Genomic DNA, 13,264 nt, shown 5'->3' with positions numbered 1-13,264 from the left:
AAACAGGCTAGCTATGAGTGTCTAATAAAGAAACTTTCCTTTCTAATTTGTAATATAGACAAAGGAGTCATTTCTGAAATTTCATTGTTCTGGCCTCAGAATTACAATCTATAGGAACAAGAAGTCACATTATGAATAAGTAATCCAAACCCTTAATTTGTTTTGATGTTATTGGCACCTACCAAGGAAATTTGAATTTCACCATATAGCAAACCATCCCCACCACCTGGAAACTTGTACTTTCCAGCTCCACTTCTTATTTCATTCCATAGCCACTTATTTACAGGAGACTTCACTAGGAAAAACAGAGTTAGCTGTCTTGTGAGCTCTACCTCCACAGGGTATCCCTTCCCCCGCTGTCACAGAACACAGTGAGGGACTAATATGTCATCTGGCTTAAGCCTCTTGTTTTTTGATGAAAATGTGAGAAAAAAATAAGCTGTAGATTATATTATTTGCTATATATTATTCTTTAATACTGTGTATTACTCTAGGCTATTTTTACCATCTGTATGATGTAGACTTCCTACTGAAAATCTGGGAGACATTTAGTTCTCATTATAAGAAAGGAATAATCATAGCTTCCTTTCATGATGATAGTGGGACTCAACACACCTAGTTCAGGGCTCGCATATACAGAGTCTTCAGTAAATTTTAACTACTGTGAGTCACAGTAAATATGAGTTACAGTGAAATATTGGGTATTGTGTTTGATGTTATATCCACTCCCCAAAGATACGTATACTTTATTTCCCTACATCTTCTGTCTCCCACTCTAACATTTACACTTCTCTCCATATTCTCTCATAAGTCTGAGGGAGGGATAAAGATGGTGGAAGAAATATAAGCAACACTTGGTTCCTGCTGGATCAGAGAAAGGGCCTCAGCCATTCAAGGACTTAGAGGACGTTTGTCTATAAACTACTTTGCTTAACTGTTTCATATTCAGTACACAGAATCATCATTAGACACTTTTGCTTCAGAAAAGAAATTACAGCATACAAAATCACAGCAGCCTAACAGACACTTGGCTTTGTCTCCAAAATTTCTAACCTGTATACAAAATATGCATTATCCCAAGAAATCATCTTGTTTTGTGAATGACTGGACATGGGTCTCCAAAATTTTCCTGTGCAGACAGCCCTTGCTGCCTGATCCTTCCCCTCTAAATAGAGTAGCACTGCCAGTTTTCTATGGACGACTACAGAGGAAGGGTTTCTGTTTCTGTCCCTGCCAGAATTAATGATTGTCCATGGAGAACCCCAGCCTGGCCCTCTTGGGATGCTGACTCTATGCAGCACTTCAAATCCCAGTACCTCTCCCTGAAGCATCCTTACCCCTCAACTCTGACTGACTCATCTATGTACCCGGCTCCTCCATTCAATCTGCCCACCTCTGCCTTTGCTTCTCAGTCTAACCTATCCTTATTGTCCAGTCCTGGCTTACAGCAAAAATACAGGTAATGAACTTTACCTCTGACCTCCTTGACAAACTTCAGCTCTCCTGATTGCTCCCAATAATTTACCCCACTAGATTATAAGATAGGAAGTGTGCCTGATCATCAGGGTATTCCTCCAAGAACCCCCTGTAATTTTCTCAACCAAAGTCCTACTCTCCACCATCAAGATCACCAATCTCTTAGAAATGTACCTGATGAACTAATAACACTGCTAGAGTAGTGACTGATGAGAAAACCAGGTTTCCACTTGGGACAGGTAACCACAGGGTAGACATTCCCTCCCGCTAAGAGCCTTTCCTCAGGGTCCTCTATTGGCCAAAGCATTAAGATCACAACTTTGCATCATCAATGATGAGTTATTTCAAATCAGGTCAGTCACTTAGTGCATAAGTTGACTAGGACTGCCATAACAAAGCATCAATGACTATGTGGCTTAGTCAACAGAAATTTATTTTCTCATAGGTCTGAAAGCTGGAAGTCTGAAATCAACACATCAATAGGGTTGGTTCCTTCAAAGGCAGTGAGAGGCAATCTGTTCCATGCTTCACTCCCAGCTCCCAGTAGCCTTGGCCACTCCTTGGCTCATACATGGCCTTCTCTCTGTCTTCACATCATCTCCCTCTACTTACGTGTCTCTGTGCCCAGATTTCCAGTTTATGTAGGGACATCAGTCATGTTTGGATCAGATCCCACCATAATGGTGTCATCTTACCATGGTGATCTGCAATGACCCTATTTCCAAATAAGGTCACTTTTACAGGCACCAGGGGCAAGGACTCCAACATATTTTGGAAGAACACAATTTGAACCTTTAGCACTTTGGTACAGAATGTTCTTATTTGTATCAAGAGTCCTAAAGACCTTATATAATTTAAAACTTTTATAATATAAAATTAATTTTTTAGAAAGACAAATAATAATTGATTCCGGGGGGAGGGACTATTATCTCAAAATGCATTTCTTCACAAACATGCAATGTGTTTGTTCTTTAAGAATTTTTTTTTCTTTCTTTCTTTTTCTATTCTAAGTGTTTTCTCTAAAATTTCCCTTGGGCACTCACTTGAATTTACTGCCTGGTGTATCTCAGTGGTTTCTTGGCTTGTATAATGGCATTTTATGTAACTTCCATTACAAAGTTACTGATTTTCAGTACAAGCACAAGCAATATGATCTAATGGCATCTTGGATGATATTATGTGATATAAAAAGTTTTAAATTTTTAAATAGCAATGAATATTAAAAGAACACAAAAGTGACCAAAATCCCTTGCAGAAATTCTGATGCATGTGCACACGAGGGTGATCACAAGCCACTAGCAATGAAAGCAAGGTATTTCCATTAACCCACTGAGGCTGGCACTGGTACCAGGCAATGTGCAAATACAACATACAATCATATGAGGTCCCTGCTTTGAAATGGTGTGGATTTTTAAACATTTTTTTAATTTAGAAGATTTATGAGTATTTTTGGTGTTGCTATTGTTTTTTTCTATTCTGAGTAACCAGTTAAGAGTGCATTAGGTCTGGGACTGCAGTTCAGCTATGGAGTGCTGATCTAGCATGCATGAAGCCTTGGGTTCAATTTCCAACAATGGAAAATAAATAAGGGTTTGTTAATATTTTATGTCAAACTATTTCAAATTCACATGGCTCAAATTTGCATTAAATGCCACTGTACTCTATAACAAGCACCTTTCCTTCAGTAAGAAAAATCATACAGTACCCAGAGGAAACAAGGTAGAGCAGATAGCAGCTGTCTGTCAATACAGAGGCCAGTCTTGTGCTGATTCAGATGTCAATGAATTTTAAGCTTTCCTCTAGTCCTTGGTCTTCATTTTATTAATTGCATGGTCCTGTCTGCCTAGCTCTGAAGGCTACTAACAACAACAACAACAACAAAAATATTAACTCTACTGGCTGTTCTTTTGGCCTGTCCTGACCCTAGTCATGAAAAAGGCTTGTCATCCCTGTATAAGTTCTCAGCTTCTAAAACAAAACGACCTAAAAGCAAATGGCAGTAAACACTCAGCAGTGTGGTGTCATGGGCGGCCAGGGACAGGGAGTCCTAAGACTTGGCTTTTAGTCTTGGCTCTGCCACTTACTAGTTACACTTCCTGGAATGATTTGTTTAACTCCTCTGGGTTTCTATTTCCCTGCTGTAAATGGTTCTGTACATTTTTTGTTAAATTGGTAGAATGCCAAAGGCAACACACTAAATGTTCGACTACTCTTTTATAGAGAAGGTTGAGTCATGTGATGAGGATCTCAAATCATGAACCGTCTCATCTCCCGCCCATGGCTTTCCTGAGTCCCCTGAGGTACTGAGGTCTCACCTGTCCACATAGCAATTGGACTCCTCCCCGGTTTTGCCACCTGTCTCAGCAGAAATGACCACACCCACTGCTTCTGCCTGCAGCTTTAGTCTACACCCTCACCTGCAACCCACACCCCAGTAGGGAAGAAATGGCTATCTTGGCACGTGGGGGTTGACCCTGATCTTGACCTCCCAGTAGCTCCTGGGCAGACAAGCCCAAAGTAAATATGGTGTCCATATTTTCTGAATCAAAACACATCATTTGATTCACAAGAGATTTGTGAATTTTGAAAATAAAATAATCTGAAAAATATGAAAATCAAATCATGTTTTGTTAAACCACTGATGGTCTTAATCAAAAAGGAACCAAATCATGTCAGGTTCATCTCTCTAAGAAAATCTCAAATAGGGCACATGGTCAACACTTTCCCTTATCAGTGAGCAATAGGAATCCTTCTTTCCCCGCCATGCCACTCTGTACACTGCTTTCCATAGCCAAACCCTATTTCTTCTTTCCAAAATCCTTTCCTCTCTACATAAAGGAAGAAACCCCTTTTCAGCCTCATGGAAAAATAAACAGGAGAGCACATCTCTTCTGGGTCTTCAGAGCCTCTATGTAATTCATTCCATTCATTGAATGAAGGCTTGTTATTTTCACAGCATTTCATGAGAGGCGATTCATAAAAAGGCTAGGGATTATACCTTTGGGTTTCATGCTTAACATCTGGATTGGTTTGATTATGTTGTTTCTCATCTTTTGAGGGCAAGAATGAAGAGAGAAGGGCATTAAATCCTCATTTCTTTCCTGCCCCAACAGCACTGAAATTCTCTGATATCAATAAAAGATAGTGGGAAATGAGCTGGGATTCCAACATCTGTGAACCAGGTTTCCCTTAGATCTGATTTGAATATTGAAACCCAAAAGTTGAAGTTAGAAAAACAAGGTGTTCCCTTTGCAAGGTACAGTGGAGCAAATATTTTCCTGGGAAAGAAAAAATTCTTGTAGATATGAATATCATTCTACCCATTTTCTTATGGTAACACTGCTCAAAAGAGAGCTGACAGAGGTCAGAACACATGGCTATTTTAGTGTCATTTGGCAACACTTCTGTACTCCACCAAAAGGTCATTAGAATTGCAAACATCTGGTGTTGCATGCCAACTTTGTTGGCAAGAGAAACCACATATCAGAAATGAAACCCTCTTGTCTCAAACCAGTTTACGTGCCTGCTTGCCTTCAGAAAAGGGAAAGAAACAGATGTGCTTCAAGCTCTGACTTTAGCTTGCCTCCAACAGCCCCCACCCCCCAGCAACACAGATCTGATCTGAAGCCAAATGGGCACCTAGGAGCCCTCTGGGATCTGGTTCACCCACTGCAGCCTCTTGAACCCAATCAATAATTAAGAGGAACCAGAGCTCTTCTGAGTTCTTTCCTTTATTTAAAACAGATAGACGGTGGTCTTTTAAAATAACCAAGAGCTGCAGGGCTAACTCTCAAGGTGAACTTGGACTACTGAGTGGTGGTTGTAGACTCTGTGAACTGCCAGCTTGAGTGACAAGCTGTTTACAGTTATTAGGAGACTCTAGAGAATTGAAGTATTTTCTGTGAATTTCCTGATTTTTTTAAATATTTAAAAATAGAGTGTTTTCTTAAGGGCATCATTTAGAAATCATTTAACTATACTATACTTCCTAATATGTATACAAGGGGCCCCCATATCCCTAGGTTCCATATCTACAAATTCAACTAACTGTGGATCAAAAAATATTTTTTTAAAATTGTAGCTGTATTGAACATGTACAGACATTTCCCTTGTTATTATTCCCTAAGTAATACAGTATAACAACTATTTACATAACATCTGCATTCTATTAGGTATTATTAGTAATCTAGAGATTATTTAAATGGTACCGATTTTTTTTCAAACACTACATTAATTTATGCAAGGAACTAGAACAGCCTCAGATTTTGGTATCCACAGGGTAGGGGATCTGGGAACCAATTCCCCACAAATACAGAGGGATGCTGTATTTAACCTCTATATAGTTTATCAACACAGTAAGAGTAGGGACATTATAATTAATAATGAGGAACCATATAGGTTCAGAACATGTAGTCATCTAGACAGACAGCACAATACACTGACTGAGAGGCACAAACTGAGGAGCCAGCCTGCATTTAAATCCTGACTATGTAACCTTGGATGATTGACTTAACCTTTCTGATCCTCAGTCTGTAAAATGGGCAGAAGAAAAGTACTGCTTCACACAGCTATTATGAGAACCTGAACAATACTATAAAACTGAGAGCTAATCACATTTATAATTTGGTGAAGCACAAATTTGAATCATGTGTGTTGTAAGATTAACTTGCGATATTCTCTCACCTGACTTGAAGGTTTCAAGGAGGGAAGGATGAATAAATTCATAATGGTTCTGGTGCAGTCAATAATCCTTATGAAAAAAGAGTGAAAATACACCCCATGTCAAGACATACACAAAAGTCAACTATATAACTCAGTGGTAGAGTGCATGCTTAACATGCATAAGGCCTTGGGTTCAATCTCTAAAACAAAAAAAAAAGTAAAAAATAAAAAAAAACACTACAGATAGAAATAAATTAAAGACATATATATAAAAGACAAAACATTAAATCAAAAAACAAAAAGAATACCAAGATGGTTTCAGATTTGGATTTTTTTTTTAGGAGGGTAAGGGGTTACTGTGCATTGAACCCAGGGTTTTAAACAAGTTAGGCAACCATTCTACCATTGAGCTACATTCCCAGCCTTTTTCCTTTCTATTTTATTTGAAGACAGGCTCTTGCTAAGTTGTCCAGGCTAGCCTCAAGCTTGCGATTCCCTGACTCAGCTTCCCAAGTAACCGAGATTATAGGCATGCACCACTGTGCCAAGCAAGAATTACTTTTAAAAAAAATTGGCCATATTATTTTTTAAATCTATTAATAATTTCGACTATATTAATACTAAGAAATCCTCATTCGGACATCGTACAAAATTGGAAAGATAGGCACAAACTGGAAGTAGGTATTTGTAACATTTAATAAACAAAAGACTAATATCCAGAATAACAGGATACCTATGAATTGATAAGGAAAAAAGGAAACAACCCAATGAAATAATGAGAAAAGACCTAAACAAACATTCTTCAAGAGAAGATAGGAAAGGCCAAAGGCCTTGTGAAAACATGATCAATGTCATTAGCAGACAAGTTATAAAAGTTAAAATCACAATGAGATATTGTTTCACAACCACCAAGGTGAAATGCCAAGCAGAGGAGGATAGAGAGCAACCCACAGGGGCTCAGACTCACTACCCATATGCAGGTGCAACCTCTTTGTTTAAAATTAGATATTGCCAAGTAAAGTTGAAATAGAAAGTTGAAAAATGCATGATCCTGCACTCCAGGAAGTCCACTCCTAAGAATGTATCCCAAACTTTGTTACAGATCACAATTACTGGGTGTGTTTTTAGAAATCCTGATGCATAGGCTACATCTAAACTAATTAAATAACAATCAGGGATAAGACCCAGGCAGTGTATTTTTTAATACATCTACATGAGTCCAAATTACAGTCAAGCTTTCTAGCCACTTACACCCACTAGCCATTGTCTTTAGACTCTCTTTAGTGGGTGCGGATTGAGGAGGCCCAGAATTAGTGGGATATCTAGGAGACCAGAAGCCTGTTGGACAAAGTCCTGCACACACTTCCTGTCTATAACACAGTGTTCAGGAAAGAAGTCCTCTCCACCCTGAATATCTACCTTTTTTTACACATTAAAAAAAGGAAGTCTTCCAACAGTCCCTTGACCCAAGGCACAGCCATGATCTCCTCCCCAAACATGAGTTGGGCAGCCATACTCAAAGAGTACAAACTGAGAAGTGGTCTTTCTGAACTAAAGGGCCAGGGACTGGGGAGGTCAGGCAAAACTCCTGGAGAGGTAGCTTTAGTTAGAGGTCTTTACTATACAGTTCCAGCAATTTAGAGTTGATATTCCCTTCATGACATCCACTTTTCTGCAGGGTGACTACTCTAACCATGTAAACCTACTCAGCAAATAAGAGCTTTTTCATTATTTTGTAATACTTTCTGTTTTAAAAAAAAAAGTTGACTTTGAAATAGAGATGAATTATCAGGTCTTTTTAACCTAACATCTGTCAATGAAACAAAAGAAAAAAATTTATTTTGAAGCATCATTTTGAATTGCTATTAAATGGATCTAAAATTTTTATTACCTACCTTGGGAGCAATGTTTTTGCCAGTGGCAACTATCAAGAATATAAAGAGATCATCATTTAAAATCTTGACCAGAAGTGGCATATACTCATTTGCTACACAGAAACTGATTTTTCAAAAAATATGTTCAAACAGGAAAGCTCAAGTGACCTGTTTAAAAAATGTTCAAAAACAATGGAGTATTACTCAGCCTTAAAGAAAAATTAAAGTATGGCATTTGCAGGTAAATGAATGGAGGTGGAGAATATCATGCTAAGCAAAATAAACCAAACCCAAAAAACCAAAGACCAAATGTTTTCTCTGATAAGTGGATCCTAATCCATAATGTGGGGGGATGAAGGACCTTTGGATTGTTCAGAGGGGAGTGAGGGGAAGGTAGGGGATATAGGGATAGGAAGGACAGTGGAATGAGGTGGAATGAGATGGACATTATTACCCTACATACATGTATGATTACACTACAGCTGTGACTCTGCACCATGTTCAGCCAGAGGAAGAAGTATCAAAATGCATTCTACTGCCATGTATAACTAATTAGAACAAATTAAAAAATTAAATAAATAAATAAAATAAAATGTGCAAAGATTCTATGTTGAGGGACTGGGGTTGTGGCTCAGTAGTAGAGGTGCCTGCCTAGCAGGCATGGGGCACTGGGTTCGATTCTCAGCACCACGTAAAAATAAATAAATAAAATAAAGGTATTGTGTCAATCTATAGCTAAAACTATTTTTAAAAAAGGATTCTATGTTGAAGTTTTATGCAAATTCATTTCCTTAATATTCTCATGTGAGATGAAAACTTCTTTCTTCACCAAGACCCATGGAAATGCCCACAAATTCCTTCCAGTTCATCTCCATGCACTAGCCAAGGGTCATTATTTTCTGTGTGTGCCATGAGGGGACAGGAAGAGTGACCCTTAAAAATTTTTTGATACAACATGTGCAAGAATATTTATAATAGCATTGTCCTTAAAAGTGAACTACACTAGAAACCACTCAGAGGTCTATCGACAAGAGAATGGATCAATAGCAGGGGGCTCATTCAGTGGAATGGAGAGCACCAGGGGAAATCAGTGAACTACAGAGACATGTCAATATGAAATTATCTCAAAACCCTCATATGAAGCAAGAAAAAAAGCAAGTCACTGAAGAAACACACAAAATTCAAAAATATGCAAAGCCAAACAATAAATTCAAAGGAAAGAAGATACAGGTTTTTTTTTTTTAATTGTAAACAAATGGGATACATGTTGTTTCTCTGTTTGTACATGGCGTAAAGGCATACCATTTGTGTAATCATAAATTTACATAGAGCAATGTTGTTTGATTCATTCTGTTATTTTTTCCTTCCCCCCACCCCTCCCACCCCTCTTTTCCCTCTATACAGTGCTTCCTTCCTCCATACTTGTCCCCCTCCCTAACCCTAACTCTAACCCTAACACTAACACTTCCCTCCCCCCCATTATGTGTCATCATCCACTTATTAGCGATATCATTCATCCTTTGACTTTTTGAGATTGGCTTATCTCACTTAGCATGATATTCTCCAATTTCATCCATTTGCCTGCAAATGTCATAATTTTATCATTCTTTATGGCTGAGTAATATTCCATTGTATATATATACCACAGTTTCTTTATCCACTCATCAATTGAAGGGCATCTAGGTTGGTTCCACAGTCTGGCTATTGTGAATTGAGCAGCTATGAACATTGATGTGGCTGTATCTCTGTAGTATGCTGATTTTAAGTCCTTTGGGTATAGGCCAAGGAGTGGGATAGCTGGGTCAAATGGAGGGTCCATTCCAAGTTTTCTAAGGAATCTCCACACTGCTTTCCAGAGTGGCTGCACTAATTTGCAGCCCCACCAGCAATGTATGAGTGTACCTTTCTCCCCACATCCTCGCCAACACCTGTTGTTGCTCGTATTCTTGATAATCGCCATTCTAATTGGGGTGAGATGGAATCTTAGGGTGGTTTTGATTTGCATTTCTCTTATTACTAGAGATGTTGAACATTTTTCCATATGTTTGTTGATTGCTTGTAGATCTTCTTCTGTGAAGTGTCTATTCATTTCCTTAGCCCATTTGTCGACTGGATTATTTGAATTCTTGGAGTAGAGTTTTTTGAGTTCTTTATAGATTCTGGAGATTAGTGCTCTATCTGAAGTATGATTGGCAAAGATATTCTCCCACTCTGTAGGCTCTTTCTTCGTATTGCTGATAGTTTCCTTTGCTGAGAGAAAGCTTTTTAGTTTGAATCTATCCCAGTTATTGATTCTTGCTTTTATTTCTTGTGCTATGGGATTCCTGTTAAGGAAGTCTGGTCTTTTAAGGGAAGATAAAACCATTCATTCAAGTATAGTCAGACCTCTCAGTCAATGCACCTGCTGTTTTTTCTTCCTGAAATACTTTTTCCCCAGAGTTATTTGACTTCTTCTTCATTGCAATTAGCTCTCTGTCCAAATCCTATATTATATGTGAAGTCTTCTTAGACCAACTAATTTAAAATCAAGCAAGAGAAAACACACTGTACACACAAACATTCCACAGATACGCACCATGTATCTTAGCCTCTGTGCTGGACTGTCCTTCATAGAATTTAACACCTAACATGTATTTGTTTATCCTCTGCTCCTCCCGCTCAAGAAGACCATAACTTATTTTGTTCACTGCTATCTCTCTAGTACCACAAAAAAACTGGTACACACTAGGAGTTCAATAGATAGACAGTTATCTGATCCAAAATGGACATTTATTGAACACTTTGCCCCAGTCTACCAAATTCCAGGTTAGCAAGTATAAACTTTGGGATCATCAACTAGGGTGTATAAAAATGAAACTTTTTTTTTTTTTTTTTTTTTTTTGGCTATCATTTCATTTTATTTTGTTGTCCAACCCCAATTTTCACTGGTTGGAGAAATTCAAAACTTTCCATTTTAAGGTACACAATTTCTTTCTGGGTTTTTCCTTTGGTTCTTTTTAAGATAAATGGTAAATAGAACACTGTACTCCACTGACCACCTGGCCCCTTTTTGTTCCATTCTCTTTGGAAGTGAGCTTAGCTCCTGGGGCATTGGGTTCCTCTCTATGTGAGGAAGAGCTTACAGTACGTAGTTCTCGAATAGTTCCATCTTCTGCTGACATCTGTGACATCTATGACTTATCCAGTCAGATCTTTATTCACCAGCATCCGTCCCCACCTCATCACTGCTGAAATATTCCAATTTCACCTCCACCTGCTGCTCACTAGAGCAGCCTACATCACTGATTATTTTTGTTTTTCCTGCCAAGCTGTGAGTCCCTCTTAGGGGATTTTGCAAGTTCCAGATATTTGCCTGTACCATTCTAGAGCTGCAAGAGATCCAGGAAGGGGAATGCAAAGCTTTTCTCTCTACACAGTGATCCTCACACCATTCCATCTTTCCTGCATATCCCCCAGGTTGGTCTCTGGTACTGCTGCCTCTTCAGACTACACCCAGAAGAAAGACGTCTGGGTGTTTCCAAATTCATCTTGAAGTTTCTCTTCTCAAGCCCAGGGCTTAGCCTAGGGGTGAAGAGGACTTTCTCCTTTCTCAAGCATCCCCGGAGGTCCAAGTACTCATGTCCTTCTCCAACATCCTTCTACCAGCAAACCAAATGTGATCTTATATCTCATTAGCCCTTCCATCCTGAATTCTCTAACTACTCTAGACCATTTCCAAATACTCAATTTTTTTCAAAAATAGTTCTTGGGGCTGGGGTCATGGCTCAGTGGTACAGCACTTGACTAGCATGTGTGAAGCACTGGGTTCAATTCTCAGCAGCACATATAAATAAATGAATAAAATAAAGGTCCATCAACAACTAAAAAGAATATTTTTTAAAAATGGCCCTGGCCATTTTTCCAATAGTTGATTTTCCAAATAGTTGATTTTATTCATAAATTCACCTGTTTCTGAATCCATCATCACTCAAAGCATAGAATGACTCTTTGGGTAGAAGGCTAGGGGCAAAAACACACTGGGGAACAGAGAAACATCTGTTGTTTACTTGGATAAAATTCCAAACAAAATTTTCCACCACAGAAGAATCCATGGCATTGCAAGAACATACGAAATGGTTTTACTACTTTATTTGCTAATCCTTTGGGAAATAAGCATAAGTATATTTTTTTTCTGTAACAGATGTTCACTACCTGCATCTCCCACCCTTTGTTTTAATTTAACAATGCCTAATGGAAATATTCTGATCATGTATTTCATACTTTCGTAACTTGTTCAATATATCATCCAGAAAACAATGACCCTATTCACAAAAGAAGCTTACCTTATTTAGAGTATCAGTTATTATCCCATGTTATACAGTAGTTCTGGAAACTATCTTGATATAGAGAAATGGGAAGAAAGACTTGATTTTAACTCATCCTGCCTGATCTTCCATCTCCTTCCTTACATCAGCTTCTCTTACAGCTGCTAGCTTATTGGTCAATAGCAGTACCCCATACCCTTCCTGTCTATAACAAGTTATCTATGCTTTTCCAGGTATGTTCCATGGACCTGTAGCATCAGCATCAGCTAGGAGCTTCTAGAAATGCAGAGTCTTGGATTCCTCCAAGACCCACTAGATCTACACTTATCAAGTTCCCAAGATGATTCATGAGTACATTGAAGTTGGAAAAGTATTGTTGTAGGTTCAGTGCTTCCAGAACCAGACTGAGCCCCAGCCTCATCCCCAGGAGATATCAATTCATACCAGAATGAAGCCTGAAATCTTATCTATATAATTCTATTTTAGAAGGCCTGTGTACCAGCATGCGAGTTAACATTCCTCAGTACAGAACAATTCTCAAGTTGAATTAGAACCATTGTTCCTCACACTGAGTCTGCACTGACATTGGAGCAGTAACTCAGGGAGGCAGTTGATAGGAAAAAATATGGCCCAAAAAATAACCTAAGACACGCTCAAGCCCTGTCAGTCCTATTGCCATGCAGATCATTGCAATCACAGTTACAAAATCATGCATGTGCTTCCTCCAGCATGTCCCCTAAATGGTACTTTTTTGACTTATTTTTATCCACACATACATCTTTTTTATCTATTTCAAAATTATAACTTTCCTTGGGTTAGAAAGATGAGTGAGGACTGGAGGAGCAGGTGCAGATGTGCTCAGATCACCTTTGGGCTCTGTTGACCCCATCTGGACCATATCACTTAGGTCAGAACATGTGTTCTGGAGCTAGACCATCAGGAGCTCAT

This window comes from Sciurus vulgaris (genome assembly GCF_902686455.1).
Source record: "Sciurus vulgaris genome assembly, chromosome: 8".
NCBI classification, from domain to species: Eukaryota; Metazoa; Chordata; class Mammalia; order Rodentia; family Sciuridae; genus Sciurus; species Sciurus vulgaris.
The sequence above is the reverse complement of the archived record's forward strand: the minus strand, read 5'-3'. Positions refer to the sequence as shown.